Source organism: Rhineura floridana, chromosome 12 (genome assembly GCF_030035675.1).
Source record: "Rhineura floridana isolate rRhiFlo1 chromosome 12, rRhiFlo1.hap2, whole genome shotgun sequence".
Classification (NCBI taxonomy): domain Eukaryota; kingdom Metazoa; phylum Chordata; class Lepidosauria; order Squamata; family Rhineuridae; genus Rhineura; species Rhineura floridana.
The window spans coordinates 4,749,303-4,764,786 of NC_084491.1; positions in this window are offsets into that span (position 1 = coordinate 4,749,303).

Consider the following 15,484-nt stretch of genomic DNA (forward strand, 5'->3'; position numbering starts at 1 on the left):
ACACCTGAAGCTAGAATGATTGGCTATTTCTGTTATCAGATAAGGACTCAATTCTTACCATTACACACTGTTGAACGTCAAAGATCACTGCAGGCCAGCTATTAAATAAAGTCAAATCGCTTCCACACAACCTGTTTATTGAGCATTCAGTTTGATTTGATTGCAGGGAGGTTAAATGGTGGATCAAAGCAAGGGCCATCCCACACTCTCCAGTGAATGTTCCTGTCACTTTCCTTATCACAACAACTCTGATCTTTTGGAGAAGCATGTTTGTTGCACAAGAGCACTGAATCAATTTTAATTGTGTGACAAGAATTTGCTGGTATGTGATTGGATCCCACCTGAAAACAGCAACAGCCTGGGAGTGCCGAACTCTGCCACCCCGGACTCCTGCTGGGAGGAAAGGTGGGATACAAATAAAATAATAAAGAAAATAAATAAATAAATCTGGGTGGGCACGGTGAGAACAGAATGCTGAGTTCCATAGGCCTCTGGCCTGATCCAGCAGCCAGGCTTTTCTTGTGTCCTTAATGCTATTGTAATCCAGTTAAACAACTCCATGGAGGATGGGTTTTACTAGGGGCTATGAGCCATAGTTACTAAATGGAGCTTCTATGTTTGGTGGCAGTCTACCTCCAGGTACCAGATGCTGAGAACAAACAACAAGGAAGCACTGGCGGCTGGTGGCTCCATGTCAGTGGGGCAGTGGAATCTGCTCTGGGTTTTAGTCAAACTTGAAAGTTTGGACTTTCACCAGCTGCCTCTGAGGGGAAGTCTGATATTTCCACCCCTCCAGCTCCTCAGAACTGACCACAGTTGGAAACAAAATGCTGAACTAGATGTTCTTAAGGACAATTAGCCCAAAATAAATCATGTGGCAGTAGTGGCACTGCTGTTGCGGATGGCACTGGTGGCACTCGTTCTCCTTCCACCGATAATGCCCAGGAACTAGTTTCTATCTTCATGATTGGCTCTGAGGAGTAAGGAGAATGCTTTTACTATGCCTGCTTCAGTGGGCATAAGGGTATGGAAACCAGAAGAAGAATTCCATGTAATTCCAAAGTTTGCATGCTATTCATCAACAAAAGGCAGCCTAAAGTTAGTTGATCTCCCTCCCAGCTTTGTGTCATCTGAAAATTTGATAAGCATATCAAAGTGCTTCACAGACCTTAACTTAGTTATTCTTGTAACATTTAGGTAATAAGGAAGACCAATGCTATTATCTCTGCATTGCCAGTAGAGGTGGGAAACTCTGAGCCATAGTTCACTGGTAGGGCACCTGTGCTACATGCAGAAGGTCTCGTTCAGTCTCTGGCATCTACAGTTAAAAGGGCATGCTTCCAAGCTACAAAGGAAGTGGACTGGACTGTGAAAGACCAACCCATATTATGTTTGCATTTTGACAAATTTGTAGGGCAGTACAATATCTCAGAGAGGAGGTCAGGTCTCCTGCTCCCCTGGTGCATTCACTATAGCTGCCCAATTTCCCTGCTAAAGTTTGATAGAAATATCTGTTGACTATAGGTACATTCTTAAACCGCAAGGGGTTTTTTGCCTATTAGTGGATGTATTTAATTCTGTTGTGTTATGTATGATATTGCATGTCTACCCTAGGCTCTTTCTCCCAAAATTGAGATAAATATAAAATTAACAACAATAATGCCTTTTACTGAGTCAGATGATATATACATAAGACTTCACAAAGGCTTGCTTACATTGGGTTGGATCACCCTCGAATAAAGCACACTGTAGATAGCTGAGCCAGTTTATTGGCTCTGAAACAGACCTAACCAAAGCTGTGGACTTTGCTCTTGCCAAGGAGTGTCAAGACATTTCTGCAACAAACTTACTTTTTAAACTGTGCCCCTACATCCACTTGGGTTTAATTTTATAAATTTTCCTTTCGTGAACGCATTAGAGGGAGACAGGCTGGAATATCACATGCACAGCTTTTGTTTGCTTGCTGCATGTTGTTTTCAACATGTACATACATGCATAATCGTTCACACGCACACACCCTTACTTCAGCAAGCCTTGATCTGCCCATTTCGCTTCTCTTGTCATGGATGTGTGGCAGGGGGAAGTGGAGGGGGTGCCAACCACGTGTGCACGCATGTGGTTGATTCACTGACTGGGTGCCCTCTAAAGCAGGTAATCAGCTCTGGATCTGCTTATTCAGAGCTCTGTGTTGCAACTGGCTTACCCATTGGCAGGGTGGGGGCAGGGAGGCAGGGAGGGGGGAACAATGCCAAGAGAAGGAAGAGCAACGGGGAAGCAGCAGCAATGCCCGCCTGCATTTCCTGGCAATGCCCCAGCCAAAGCCCTGTTCCTTTCATTCACACTGCTAAGTACATGACCTCAGGCACACACGCACCAGACGGTTTCCTTTCTTGTGTGTAATGGAATGGGCAGTGAAAAGAGGTTTAAAGCAGAGCAGTGATGATGATCATGATGATGATGATGCAAACACAAACACAATTAATTCTATCCAAGTGAGATTATAGATTCCCGACATTGCAAACAGCAGGAACAGTCCCACTGAAAATAGGACATGATTCTGAAATGACCTCTACAATCCAATGACTTTATGATGGCACAGAAGGGTGCATGGGAGTATAAGGAAGGGATTCAGTATGGTTCAACATTGTTGGGGGCACCAAGCAGGGATGCCCATTTTTGCCCCTGCTTTTTACCATGGCTATGGAATCCCTAGCACAGGCCCTATCCACGGACTGAAAACCAGAGGCAAAACCCATCAAAAATTTCTTTGCAGGCAACATTGCTATCATGGTATCTAACTCAGAACAGGCAATCCCGAAATTGATTACTATAATAAAAAAAAATACGGAGATCTGGCCGGCTTACAAATAAACTTTGACAAATCAGAAATGATGTGTCTGAATATGGCCCCAAACCAACAATATATCCAACAACAGACACAGTTAAAAATATATCCCACAGCTATCAAATATCTAGGAGTCATTATACCTAAGAATGTACATTGGACAGAATCCCTTAATTACAAACCCCTACTTAAACACATCAAACAACTACTCCTTGACTGGAAAAAGTCACCACTCATGTGGCTAGGCTAAATAGCAACAGCAAAAATGATGATCCTCCCCAAATTACTTTTCTAGATTGAAACCCTTCCAACTGCAATCCCACCAATGAAGCTGAAGAAATCTATTACTAAGATTCATTCACCAGGGCAAAAAACCTAGATTGCATCATACTGTTTTGTATAAACACACATCACTTGGGTGTGTAGGAATCCCCAACCTTAAATCATATTACGATGCCTTCCACATTAAAAACCTACTTCCCTTGATACACAAGGACGAAGGGCGCTCATGGTTAACTGTTGGAAGTGGGGCAAGAGCAACTCCTGTTTTGTTCTTTTGTTTATGTTCTAGAAGGGAGATAGAGTTAGAGTCCTCCAGATGGATAGGCTTGATTACCTTTACCTGTGATGCTCTGACTTCCTTCATTCCATCACTGATATGTCTTAATTAAGGGCTTAGCTGCCCCTCCTCCTTCCGCCCTTTCCTTTTCTTCTCTTCTCCACTGTCCAAGAGAGAGGAGACACCTTTGTGTCTGCTCTCTCCCTCCTGAGCCATGAGGGCAACTCCCAAGCCTGGGCGTTGCGCCTCCAACTTAGTTAGTTAGAACTAGGTATGGTTTTCTATCTACTATGCATTTCTATAAATAAAGTAGCTTTTCTTATTTTGCTAAGTCTTAAGTCTCAGTGATCTCAATGCAGGGTAAAAACCTCCTTTCTTAGGTAAACGCACACACTGGCACACATGCATTTCAGACCGCTGTTACTCTCTGCTTAACAAATACACTAATTTACACCACAACATTAACCATGGAGCATCTCTCCTGTTGGGACCATAAAATAACAGTCCTGCCTTTCACCTACTCTCATAACAAAAACCTAGAGACCTTCTGGATAACTCCTTTCTACTTGCAGATCCAGCAGGATTGAAAACCTGGAAAAAACACCTCCTCCCAACCCTCTCCGATAATACCTTTCCTACATCAACTGCTATTCTGTCACATAGACAAGTTGTCACACTTTCAGAACTGGGAACTCATAGATGTCTACACACTTAGTGATCTCTTCCTTAACTCTTCTCCCATAACCCCTCAGTGATTAAGAGAAAAACTGGGACCTTCCCCCTGCATATCGTTCCAGCTCCACCACATACAACATTTCACATTGATCTCCTCAGTAAGACAACAAGACACTAAAATCCTGACCCCATTTGAAAACCTTCTCTCCCAGAGCTCCATCACAGACAAAGGTTTGTTATCGACTCTATACAAATTACTTACAGAAGTGACAAATGGAACTCGGAACGGCCTCCAAAACGTATGGGAACAGGACACTAACACTGAAATTAATCTCATCAAATGGAACTCCATTTGGGAGAAAAATCCCTTTCACTCTGCTTCAGCCAGACTGAGAGAGAACTCCTTCAAATTGATCCACAGATGGTACCTGACCCCCACACCCTCAGCAGAATCACTAAGACTAATAGCTCATTATGCTGGAGGAGAGAGAGCCAGTGTGGCGTAGTGGTTAAGGTGCTGGAGTACGACCTGGGAGACCAGGGTTCGAATCCCCACATAGCCATGAAGCTCACTGGGTGACCTTGTCACTGCCTTTCGGCCTCATGAAAACCTTCTTCATAGGGTTGCCGTAAGTCAGAATCGACTTGAAGGCAGTATATTTACATTTTTATGCTGGAGGAGAGAGTGGGGAGACAGGTACCTACTTCCATGTGGTGGATATGCCCAGTCATCCGGACTTTTTGGAACAAAGTATTCCATGAAATTGGACTCATTGCAAATCAATGAATAACACCTGACCCACTCACAGCCCTCCTCTCCATATTTCAAGGAGACAGTGAGGCTTTGCACTTTGAGGAGTTACTGGTCTCCTTTCTTGTGGCAGCTCACATTATCGTGACACGCCACGGGAAACAAGGTTGACCATGACTTAATGAAAGAATGATATCAACAAATTTGGGCAATAGCCCTTATGGAGAAACTCACCCAACAACAAAGAAAACGACATAACCCCTCAAAGGAAGATATATTTCACACAAAATGGTACGTGTTTATTAGCCATATTGCAACAAAGGAGCGTGGCTGGAGGCTGGAGGAACAGGTGCGTAGTCTGGGAGTCATCTTAGACTCTTCCCTCACACTTGAGGCTCATGTAGCCTCGGTGGCCCGGAATGCGTTCTACCAACTTCGGTTGGTAGCCTAGCTACGTCCCTATCTGAGTAAGGAGGACCTCTCATCAGTGGTACATGCTATGGTAACCTCGCATCTGGACTACTGCAATGCGCTTTACGTAGGGCTACCTTTGAAGACGATTCGGAAGCTACAGCTAGTGCAAAATGCGGCAGCCAGACTGCTAACAAGAACTAAGCGGTCTGAGCATATAACACCTGTGCTAGCCCGTTTGCACTGGCTTCCAATATGCTTCCAGGCCAGATTCAAAGTGTTGGTACTTACCTATAAAGCCTTATACGGCGCGGGACCACAATATCTGTCGGAACGCCTCTCCCGATATGAACCGGCCCGTACACTACGGTCTACTACGAAGGCCCTCCTCCGGGTTCCGACTCATAGGGAAGCCCGGAGAGTGGTGACAAGATCTAGGGCCTTCTCAGTGGTGGCCCCCGAACTATGGAATGGTCTTCCCGAGGAGGTGCGCCTGGCGCCGACACTATCATCTTTTCGGCGCCAGGTTAAAACCTTTCTCTTCTCTGAGGCATTTTAATTCCTGTTAATTGTAAATTATTATATTTTGATTTTAGACTGTACAGTTTTGTGTACAGTTTTGTGTTATTTTTATTGTATTTTTAATGTTCACCGCCCAGAGAGCTGTTGCTAGTCGGGCGGTATATAAGCTTAATTAAATAAATAAATAAAATTCCCTCTGCCCACAACTCCCTATGGAGAGATGTCCTCGGCTGAATCACCCTCGAATCACACCAACCGCATTACCTTTGTGCCTCACCTAACATTCCTAACACATTTTCTTAATGTCATTTAAATGTTATGTATATATATGACTAATAGTGATATATTGAAAAATGGATGTTCACACACACCCACTTCTTCCTTAGCCACACCTTATTCTGGCCGCTCTCCAACCTACCGCTCTTCTGTCCCTCTCACAGCTTTCTCCCTCTTTCCTCTCTTCTCTTTTACCTCCTCTTTTTTCTTTCCCTTCTTCCTCTCCTCCTCCCTTCCCTCTCCCCTCCTTTCCTCTTTCCACTCCTTTCCTCTTTCCACTCCATTTATTATTCGCATTACATTTATTTATTTTCTAATTGTGTTGAAATTGTCTTTCTTTAATGTTGGACATCATGTCCCTTCCTTCATGTACTTGAAAGGTTGTCACACAGAGGAGGGCGTTGATCTCTTCTCAATCGTCCCAGAGTGCAGGACTCGGTATATGGGCTCAAGTTGCAGGAAGCCAGATTTTGATTGAACATCAGGAAAAACTTCCTGTTAAAGCGGTATGAAAATAAAGCCAATTGCCTAGGGAGGTGGTGGGCTCTCCAACACTGGAGGCATTCAAGAGGCAGCTGGACAGCCACCTGTCAGGGATACTTTAATTTGGATTCCTGCATTGAGCAGGGGGTTGGGCTCAATGGCCTTATAGGTTCCTTCCAACTCTACTATTCTATGATTCCATGTATTTGAAAAACTTTACAATAAGCAATTTGTTTTTTTTTAAAGTCACCCAGCAAGCTTCATGACTGAGTGAGGATTTGGACCCTGGTCTCTCACATCCTAGTCCAACACTGTAACCACTACAACACACTGAGTCATTTATAACATATATATGTACAGGCTAGGGTTGCCAGGTTCAGGGCCTGAGACTGATTCTGTATCTTTAGGAGAAGAGAAAGTCAGCCAAGTGCAGGTGTTCTTGCAACGCTGTAATGGGAAAAACCACAAGGTGGAATTCTCCCTTCCCCCTGCACAACTTTTAAAGATACAGAAGACCTCTTGGAGGCCGGGCCTGGCAACCAAGAGGTCTTCTGTATTTTCAAAAGTTGTGCAGGGGAAAGGGAGAATTCCACCTTGTGGTTTTTCCCATTACAATGTTGCTGTTGAGCCTCCGCTCCCCCACGAGGGCCAGAGAGGGGGAAGACATGAGTTTCAGGTTTCCCAGCTGTCAGAAGGTGCAGAAGACCAAGGAGTTGTTGAGTCTCAGCAAGACCTTGGGAGGAGGAGTGAGGTTGACTCCGGCCAGTTCCCACGGATGGTGCAATCCCTGAAGGGGAGAGTGCGCCGCCCCCAGACAGGTTGGAGGAGCCATTGGAAGATGTTTCGGAGGGGGCATTGACTCCCCCTGTACCAAGCAGTTCTCGGGATGCCTCAAGCATGTCACCACCCCCTGACCTCGAGCCGGTTGCTAAGGAGACGGTTCTTTCGGATGAGCTGTTGGAAGCACACACCCCATCACCCCGCTCTCGAAGCCGTGAGAAGCGGACAGGACAGAGGCAGAACTTGCGAAGGAGCCAGAGATGATGATCTAAAACTTTCCCTACTTAAGACTGCAGCTCTCTGGGTTGAGCTGCTGAGTCAACTTTCTTCACACGTTGCAGAGCATGTCTAGAGTGCAGTTAGGGAATTCTAGTGAGCTAGCTTAGAGGTTTCTATGAAGTGCACTGCTTTTGATGTATCCATTACTTTAATAAAACAAGATTGAATTGCACCTGTGTCTCAGCCTCGTGAATCCCACTCTGAACAGAACAGTTGCAAGAACACCTGCAGTTGGCTGACTTTCTCTTCTCCTAAAGATACTAGGATCAGTCTCAGGCCAAGAACCTGGCAACCCTATTCCTGAGGAATAATCAGTTTTGAAAGACTGGACAAAGGGCCTGCAGTACCTCACCCCACCCCAGTCCTCCTTAAACAGCATTGTTAGCTAGTGTTAAATTTGCATGCATAAGGAGCACCAGTCCCATAATAGCCACCCATCTGGAAGCAACCTCGGTACCACAATTCTAAAACTACATTTAAGAGCATTTTGGAAAGAACATTTGGATGTGGCAGCCTCTTAACTAAACCTTTTATTGTAATTTAATCACTTCGTGTGCTTTGTTGTAATATATCAGCCAGTTTTATCATAATCTCTTTGTAATTACTAGAGAGTTGAAGTTCTAATCTAATCAGCAATTACTACTGATTATGCTAATCTGTAATAAATGCAATAAATAACAATAATAAAATTAATAACCTGGAAGGTTAGGATATGCTTTCCTTTTAGAAGAAAAATGTTTACAAGTCAGAGAAAAGGAAGTTTGCAAGGGAAACAAGCAGATGGTTAGTACTACGGATGCAACAAGCGGGGGCTATCTTAACCGTGACTGTGAAATCAGGAGTCGACCAGGAGATTCCTCCCTCCCTCCCTCCCCGCTTCCCCTGCCAGCACCATCGCCTCAGCTAACTCCCCGTTCCTGTCTTAGTCACAGTGGCGTGACATCTAGGAACTCCCAGTGCTTCCAGTGCAGTCTTCTCCAATCTGGTGCCTTCCAGATGTTTTGCACTACACCTCCCATCAGGAGCATCATCATATGGCCATGCTGGCTGGGGCTGATGGGAGTTACTGTTCAAAGCACCTGGAAGGGATCAGCTTGGGGCAGCCTGTTCTAGTGTATGACAGGTAAGCTTCAGACCACCACCCTGCAACCTGAAGTAGCTTCTCCCTTTCACTTCCACGTTTTGGATGATGACACCAAATGTAATCCTGTTGAGACATCCATTTGCCCACAGCTGTTAAGCCACTCTTCTTCTCCTCCATCATAATTTTTTTTAAAAAGCCCTGCTAAGCTGCAGAACCTGCTTTGGGCAGCACCATGAAGAAGGAGCAGATGAAGGTAGGAGCTGGTACCTGAATAGTGCAGCAAGACTTTTGAAAGTGCTGGCCCTAGCAAGGTGGGGGGGTGTTGCTGTGTGTGTCCATATTAGGCAGCAACGTGCCTTGAGCTGGTACTGGGGACCACCATGGAATGGGGCCATGGCTGCATGATGCCAGACATGACGAAACACAAGGTGGCTGGCCACATAATTTCACTTCTGTCTGGGATAGCATGCTGCATTATGAACAACCCCTTTCATGAGGATTTTTGTTGTCGTGAAGACATCGTTGTTCCAGACATCCCCTTTGCTGTGGGACCGATGCAGCTTTGCATCTGGATGATCAGCTACATGCATCTGATGAAGTGAAAGCTTATACTGTATTCAATTTGGTAGACTTTAAGGTGCCGCAAGATTCTGTCATTTTTATTATATACATGCTAAGCCCTACTAATTGTCATGGCTTAGCATGTAAATAATAAAAATCAACTTGTGGCACCTTAAAGTCTAACAAAGAGCCAGTGTGGTGTAGTGGTTAAGGTGTTGGACTATGCCCCAGGAGACCAGGGTTCGAATCCCCACACAGCCATGAAGCTCACTGGGTGACCAGTCATTGCCTCTCAGCCCCATGAAAACCCTATTCATAGGGTCACCATAAGTCAAAATCAACTTGAAGGCAGTACATTTACATTTTTAAAGTCTAACTGATTTATTTTGTCATAAGATTTTTTAATTTCATCAGGAGGATGAATGAAGTGTTATCCTGTCTGACACATACACACATGGTTTCTTTTGGGGGGGGGTTGTAAAAAGTAAGATCAAAGTGAAATTATGATGTTATAGACATCCTGGCATTGATAAGCCTACCTGTCGGGTCTGCTTTACCTTGGATCCCTGCATTGAACAGGAAGTTGGACTCAATGGTCTTATAGGTCTCCCTCCAGCTCTACTATTCTGTGATTCTATTGTATGATTCTGTTAGGTCCAAACCCAACACCCAAGCCGTCACTGTCTACCCCAGCTCACATCCACCCGGGAAGGGTGTGGAGTTGAGTGCAAATAACCCACTATCAGAGATCAAGTAAGACACAAACACAATTCCTTTGCAAAGGGGAACCCGATACGTACAAGCCAAAAGCCTTTCAGAATGGGAACCCCGTTTATTGATAGAGCAGAGAATATATAGCCTTTCCCCGAAGGTTACAATATTGGGGAGCAGCGTCATAAACTACAAAGAAACATTTGATTGTCACCATAACCTAAAGATATGTAAAAAGGAGGTGAAGGGGTGCAGAGCAAGAACATAAGTAGAAACATCAGAATATCTTTCAGACTATGGGTCTGCATATTTCACATGTCCTTGAGATAAGCGCTCTGCAACTGGGAACAAAGGATAGATACAGGGAGGGGGCCTCAGCTGCAACCGGGCGCCCCTCAAGTGGCGACAGACTTAATATTGCTAGACTTGCATTTCAAAGGTTTACATGTCAAGGTTTATAGGGCAATAGGAAAACTTTAACATTTCTTTTATGCTATACATTGCAACTATATGCGAGGTAATAAGCCTGAATATGATACAAGACTCAAAGAGAAAGGGAGGTTTCCAGCTTAAACCGGCTTTTATTATGCGAGCCACTGGAATGTAGGAAAGGGGTCAGGTCACCAGGAAATAAACCGTTGTTTTATATCAAAAGTCATTCAAAAGCCATTTTGGTTTTAATCTTAGCACTGTTTGTGTTAATATAGACAGAATATGAGGCAAACTATAACATTTAAACCAATGTTAATTTTTTTAACCTAACAGTTCCCCCTTTCAGCCCTGAGGGAATATCTATTCACTCAGGTAGCTGGATTTTCATGCTTTGCCTCCCACAAAGGTCTCAAAGCCATTTCTACAAAATTCGGTTGAGATTTTCAGGAGACCGAGGAAATCATCCTCTGCAAGCAAGAGGAAGCAAGCTGGATCAAATTTGGGATGCATTGCAAACAGCAGCAGCCAGTAATTAACAACACTATTACCAGAACAACATAAAACAAAACCTTATGCCAATCGGGCCATGCAGAGAACCAGTCCGAAAGGCTGGAGAAGAGGGAGAAGTTACCAATGCGCTCAACATCCTGATATATTTTTCCAATGTCGTTAATGTGCTTAATGACATCAGCCTTACTGTCCGTGATATGGGTACAACATTCGCTCCCAATTAACGAGCAGATCCCCCCGTGGGAGCTTAATAAAAAATCCAAGGCTAACCGGTTTTGTAAAACTACAGTTCTAATTTGTTCCTGTTCATTGGTAAGGTCTGAAAAGGAAATGGCGGAATCGTTCATAAAGCGTTCAAATGCATGGGAGAGCTCTACAAGCTCTTGGTACGTTTTGGCTGCACCATACTGGGGAAAAAAACCTCTCAATACCGCCTCCCCTGTACTTCTCCTGTTCCGACGTCTGAGTGTCAGTAGTGAGGGGGAGACCCGGAGCCCTGGAACCACCCTCCCCAAAGTGCAAGTCCAGGGTCCCACTGTTGGTAATTTTCTTATCGCTGAGTGTCCTCAGAGCCACCAAAGCCCTGTTGGTGTTAGGTGATCCACCAAGTCGGTCAGAAAAGGTACCAAATGATGTTCTGCAAATGTAAGTTTCAACAAATACTGCCAAATGGCCAACCACGTTGTGCCCTCTGCTGAGCGTGTTCCATTTAAAAAGGTCCAATTCCCTGGCCCCGTCGAGAAAATTAGGCTTTCACACAGCATACCTCCAGTTACTTGTTTCTCGCTGCTAACACAAACCGGACTGGAGATGGGCCCGCTAAGAACCAGCCCTCCCTCTAGCTCTTGGGAACTGGAATGTGATGCAAAAGAAAGATATTCTTTCAGCGGCAAAGGGGCCCCTGTTAGGGGGACTCCAGCCTGGCCGTGTGGCGGTGTGTGTGCACAAACATAACAGGTACCTTTCTTAGGGGCTGTTTCTTCCAACAATGCCACAAAAGTATTTCCATCCCATCCATCGCCTATTTTTGTGTCCCGATGTTTTAGTTTAGTTTTAAGGCTCGGTTCTGCTAGAACCTTGGCTGCTGTCTGTTGTGGGGCCCTTTGTGTCTTTATACTTTGTTCCAACCACGCGTAACAGGAAGGTTCACCAATGCCTACACAAAACTTTTCTCTCCCTGCTGTGCTAATCTGGAAAGAAAGCATATTATATTCTTTTCTTATGGTTTTCTCATCCACATTTGGGGGACATCCATAATTTGGCAGGGGGCGATACTTTCGACATCGCAACACTAGTCTAATAGGCCATTCTATTTCCACTCAGGTACAGTGTGTCACCCATTTGCCCGTGTAATTATGTTGCAAAATCACAGCCGCCTTATGGCACAATCGCCCTGCTATATCTGCTTTTACCATCCCTTCCGTTATTTGTTCCACATCGTACAAAAACGGATCTGGGCAGTCCTTAGTTTTTGGTACTGTCCTTCCAAAATCTATCAATTTGTAATAATCAGCATCATTACATATCTTAACGTCCGGGGGGCAACATATAGTTAGTACATAAGGAATTGTCACAAGAAAAATACACAAGAGAAAAAATGTGCATGGAAGGGGCTGGGCCATTTCTACACCGGCAGAGATCTGTTGTTGTTAAGTCAGTTCTTAGTCAATATCTGCGTTCTGAAAAGGAAGTTGGGCTGCTTGCCACTGTCCTGTTTCCCCGCTTCTTTGTAGGCGCGGCTTAGGAACCAAGGGAGGCGGAGACGCAGTCACAACGGCTGGTTTTACGTGTGAATGATGTATCCACGATTTCCGTCCTTCCAAAAAGACTGCTGCTTGCGTTGACAAAAGGACCTATGCAGGCCTGTGTAGCGTGGCTGCAGAGAATCACCCCTTACAAACTTTTTCGGCCAAACAAAGTCACCCGGCTGGTATGGGTGTACTTGTTCCTCGAGGGGCATCGGTTTGGTGTATCTAGCGGTTTTCCACAGCTCCTGCACTTTTTTCTGTAGGGAAAGATACTGGGATACAGTTATATGATCCCCCCCAATAGTGAAACATCCACACTAGGTAAAGACCCCCCTTTTGACGGGGGCCATCCATACATTAGTTCGTACGGGGAAAGCCCCAAAGCCCGAGTGGGGCACGTACGCAAATGACAAAGGACGAGAGGAAGTACCTGAGGCCACCTTAACCCGTATAAGTATACTTATGAGTATACTTAGCCAATGCCGTCTTAATTTCCCGGTTTTGTCTCTCAGTCACCCCAGACAATTGTGGGTGGTACACGGTATGAAATAGATGTTTGATGCCTAGTCCTTCTTCAATTTTAGCCAGGATTTGTCCAGTAAAATGTGTTCCCCGGTCAGAGTCTATAACTTCCGGGACCCCAAACCGCGGTATGATTTCTTGTAACAGTAAGCGTGCCACAGTTGTGGCTGTGGCGTTTGTAGTCGGGAATGCTTCAATCCAGGTCATAAGAGGGCAAACCATGACCAGCAAATGTTTCTTCCCTTCTGCTTTTGGGAGATCCACAAAGTCAATCTGGATATGTAAAAATGGTGCAGCCGGTACAGGTCTACCCCCTTGCGGTGCCCTATTCGGTAATGCAGGGCCGTTTGCCTGGCAAGTGTGGCATGCTTTCACTATTGCCATACATACTGACTGAATGCCCGGGGCATACCAGGAGCGTGTAACTGAGTCCACTAACGCATGTGTTCCATAGTGACCCCCGTGGTCGTGGAACCATTTCGCCGCTACCTGGTACAATGATCTGGGCAAGCATGCCCTGCCATCTGGCATAATCCGTAACTGATGTTTCAACATCGCGCCCAAGTCAGTCCATTGCTTTAATTCCTGTGGGGGTACTGAAGCAGATACAGGTGGAACAAAGGCAGTAGTTATGAGGGCCAACGTCGGCCAATTTAATGGAAGCAGTGCTGCTTGCCTTGCGATTTGATCTGCCAAGGCATTTCCCAATGTTACTGGATCTTGTTCTTTTGTGTGTGCCTTGCAGTGCACTACAGCCAATTGAAGAGGTTCAAGAATAGTTTGTAACAGTTTTTGTACTAATTCCAAATGTTGAATGGGTTTTCCCCCTGCTGTTGTGAACCCTCTATATTTCCACAAATGAATATGACAATGAATCGCCCCAAAAGCATACCTGCTGTCCGTGTAGATGGTGACCTTCTTTTCTGCCGATAGTTGGCACGCCGGGCTAAAGCATATATTTCTGCTGCTTGTGCTCCCCACCTTCCTGGGAGCGCGGTCGCCTCCAGCACTTCCCATTGAGTCATTATTGCAAAACCTGTATATCTTACCCCGTCCTGATAGTAGGAGTAAGTAAACAGAACGAGGTCCGATTCTGGCAACGGTTCATCTGAAAGATCTGGCCTTATCTGCAAGGTGGATTGCAAGACTTGGACGCAATCATGATCCAGAAAAGGTGGGGGCAAATCGGGCAGAAGAGTAGCTGGATTTAACGGTCCGCAACGCTCAAACCGCACATTAGGATCTTCTAGCAGTTCTGCTTCCAACTTCTGCTGTCTCTGTGCCAAAAAGACCTGTGTAGTGCCTTTTCTCAGTAGTGCTGATAGTGCGTGCGAAGTCCAAACAGTGGTGGAATGGCCAAGGGTCAGTCCCTTCACCTTAGTCAAAAATAAGGCAGCTGCTGTTAATGTATGTGTACATGTAGGGGTGCCACGGGCGACATTGTCAATTTGCTGTGAATAAAAGGCTACAGGAAAATGGCTGGGGTTAGAACCCCACTTGCAACTCCTGCCCTTTCATGAACAAACAAATGAAAAGGCTTGCTGTAATTTGGGGGTTTCAAAGACATTGAGGTTGCTACACTCTGTTATAACAATTCAAACACTTACTCATTGTCCCGGCTCCACTGTATCTTATCGGGAGCTTTATTTGCTGTAAGCATGTGTAGCGGTTTACTCAACTCTCCACAAGATGGCAACCATGGTCTGCAAAATCCAATCAGTCCCAAAAAAACCCTCAACTGTCGTTTAGTCTGAGGGAGCGGGCAGTTCTGTATGGTGGAAACACGCCCTGGGTCCATTTGTCGCCCATCCAGCGTCAAAATGAAGCCCAAATATTTAACTCTGTCCAATAGCCATTGTATTTTCTTCGGGCCGATCTTGTGACCCCTAGAATATAAGTATAACAAGAAAGCCTTACCGTTGTGATGCAGCGCCCCCTGGTGTTCATTCGCAATTAGGATGTCATCCACGTACAAAACTAGGGTGGAACCCCGTTCTGGGGTGAACCCCTCAAGATCGTCCCGTAAGCACTAGCTGAACACCCCGGGACTATCGCAATAGCCCTGTGGAATTCTGGTCCAGACGAAAGAGCGTTGGTCCCATTCGAAACCGAACAAAAACTGTGAATCTGGGTGCAAAGGAATGCTAAAAAAGGCATTTTTAAAGTCAATGACGGTAAACCACTTAGCGTCCCATGGAATCTGGCTGATGATAGTCACTGGGTCTGGTACAACCATATGTAAAGGGATCGTGTACCTGTTTACCGCTCTCAAGTCCTGACAAAATCTCCACCGGACCGGTTCTCCTGGGTTCTTCGGAGGTTTTTTTATTGGCAA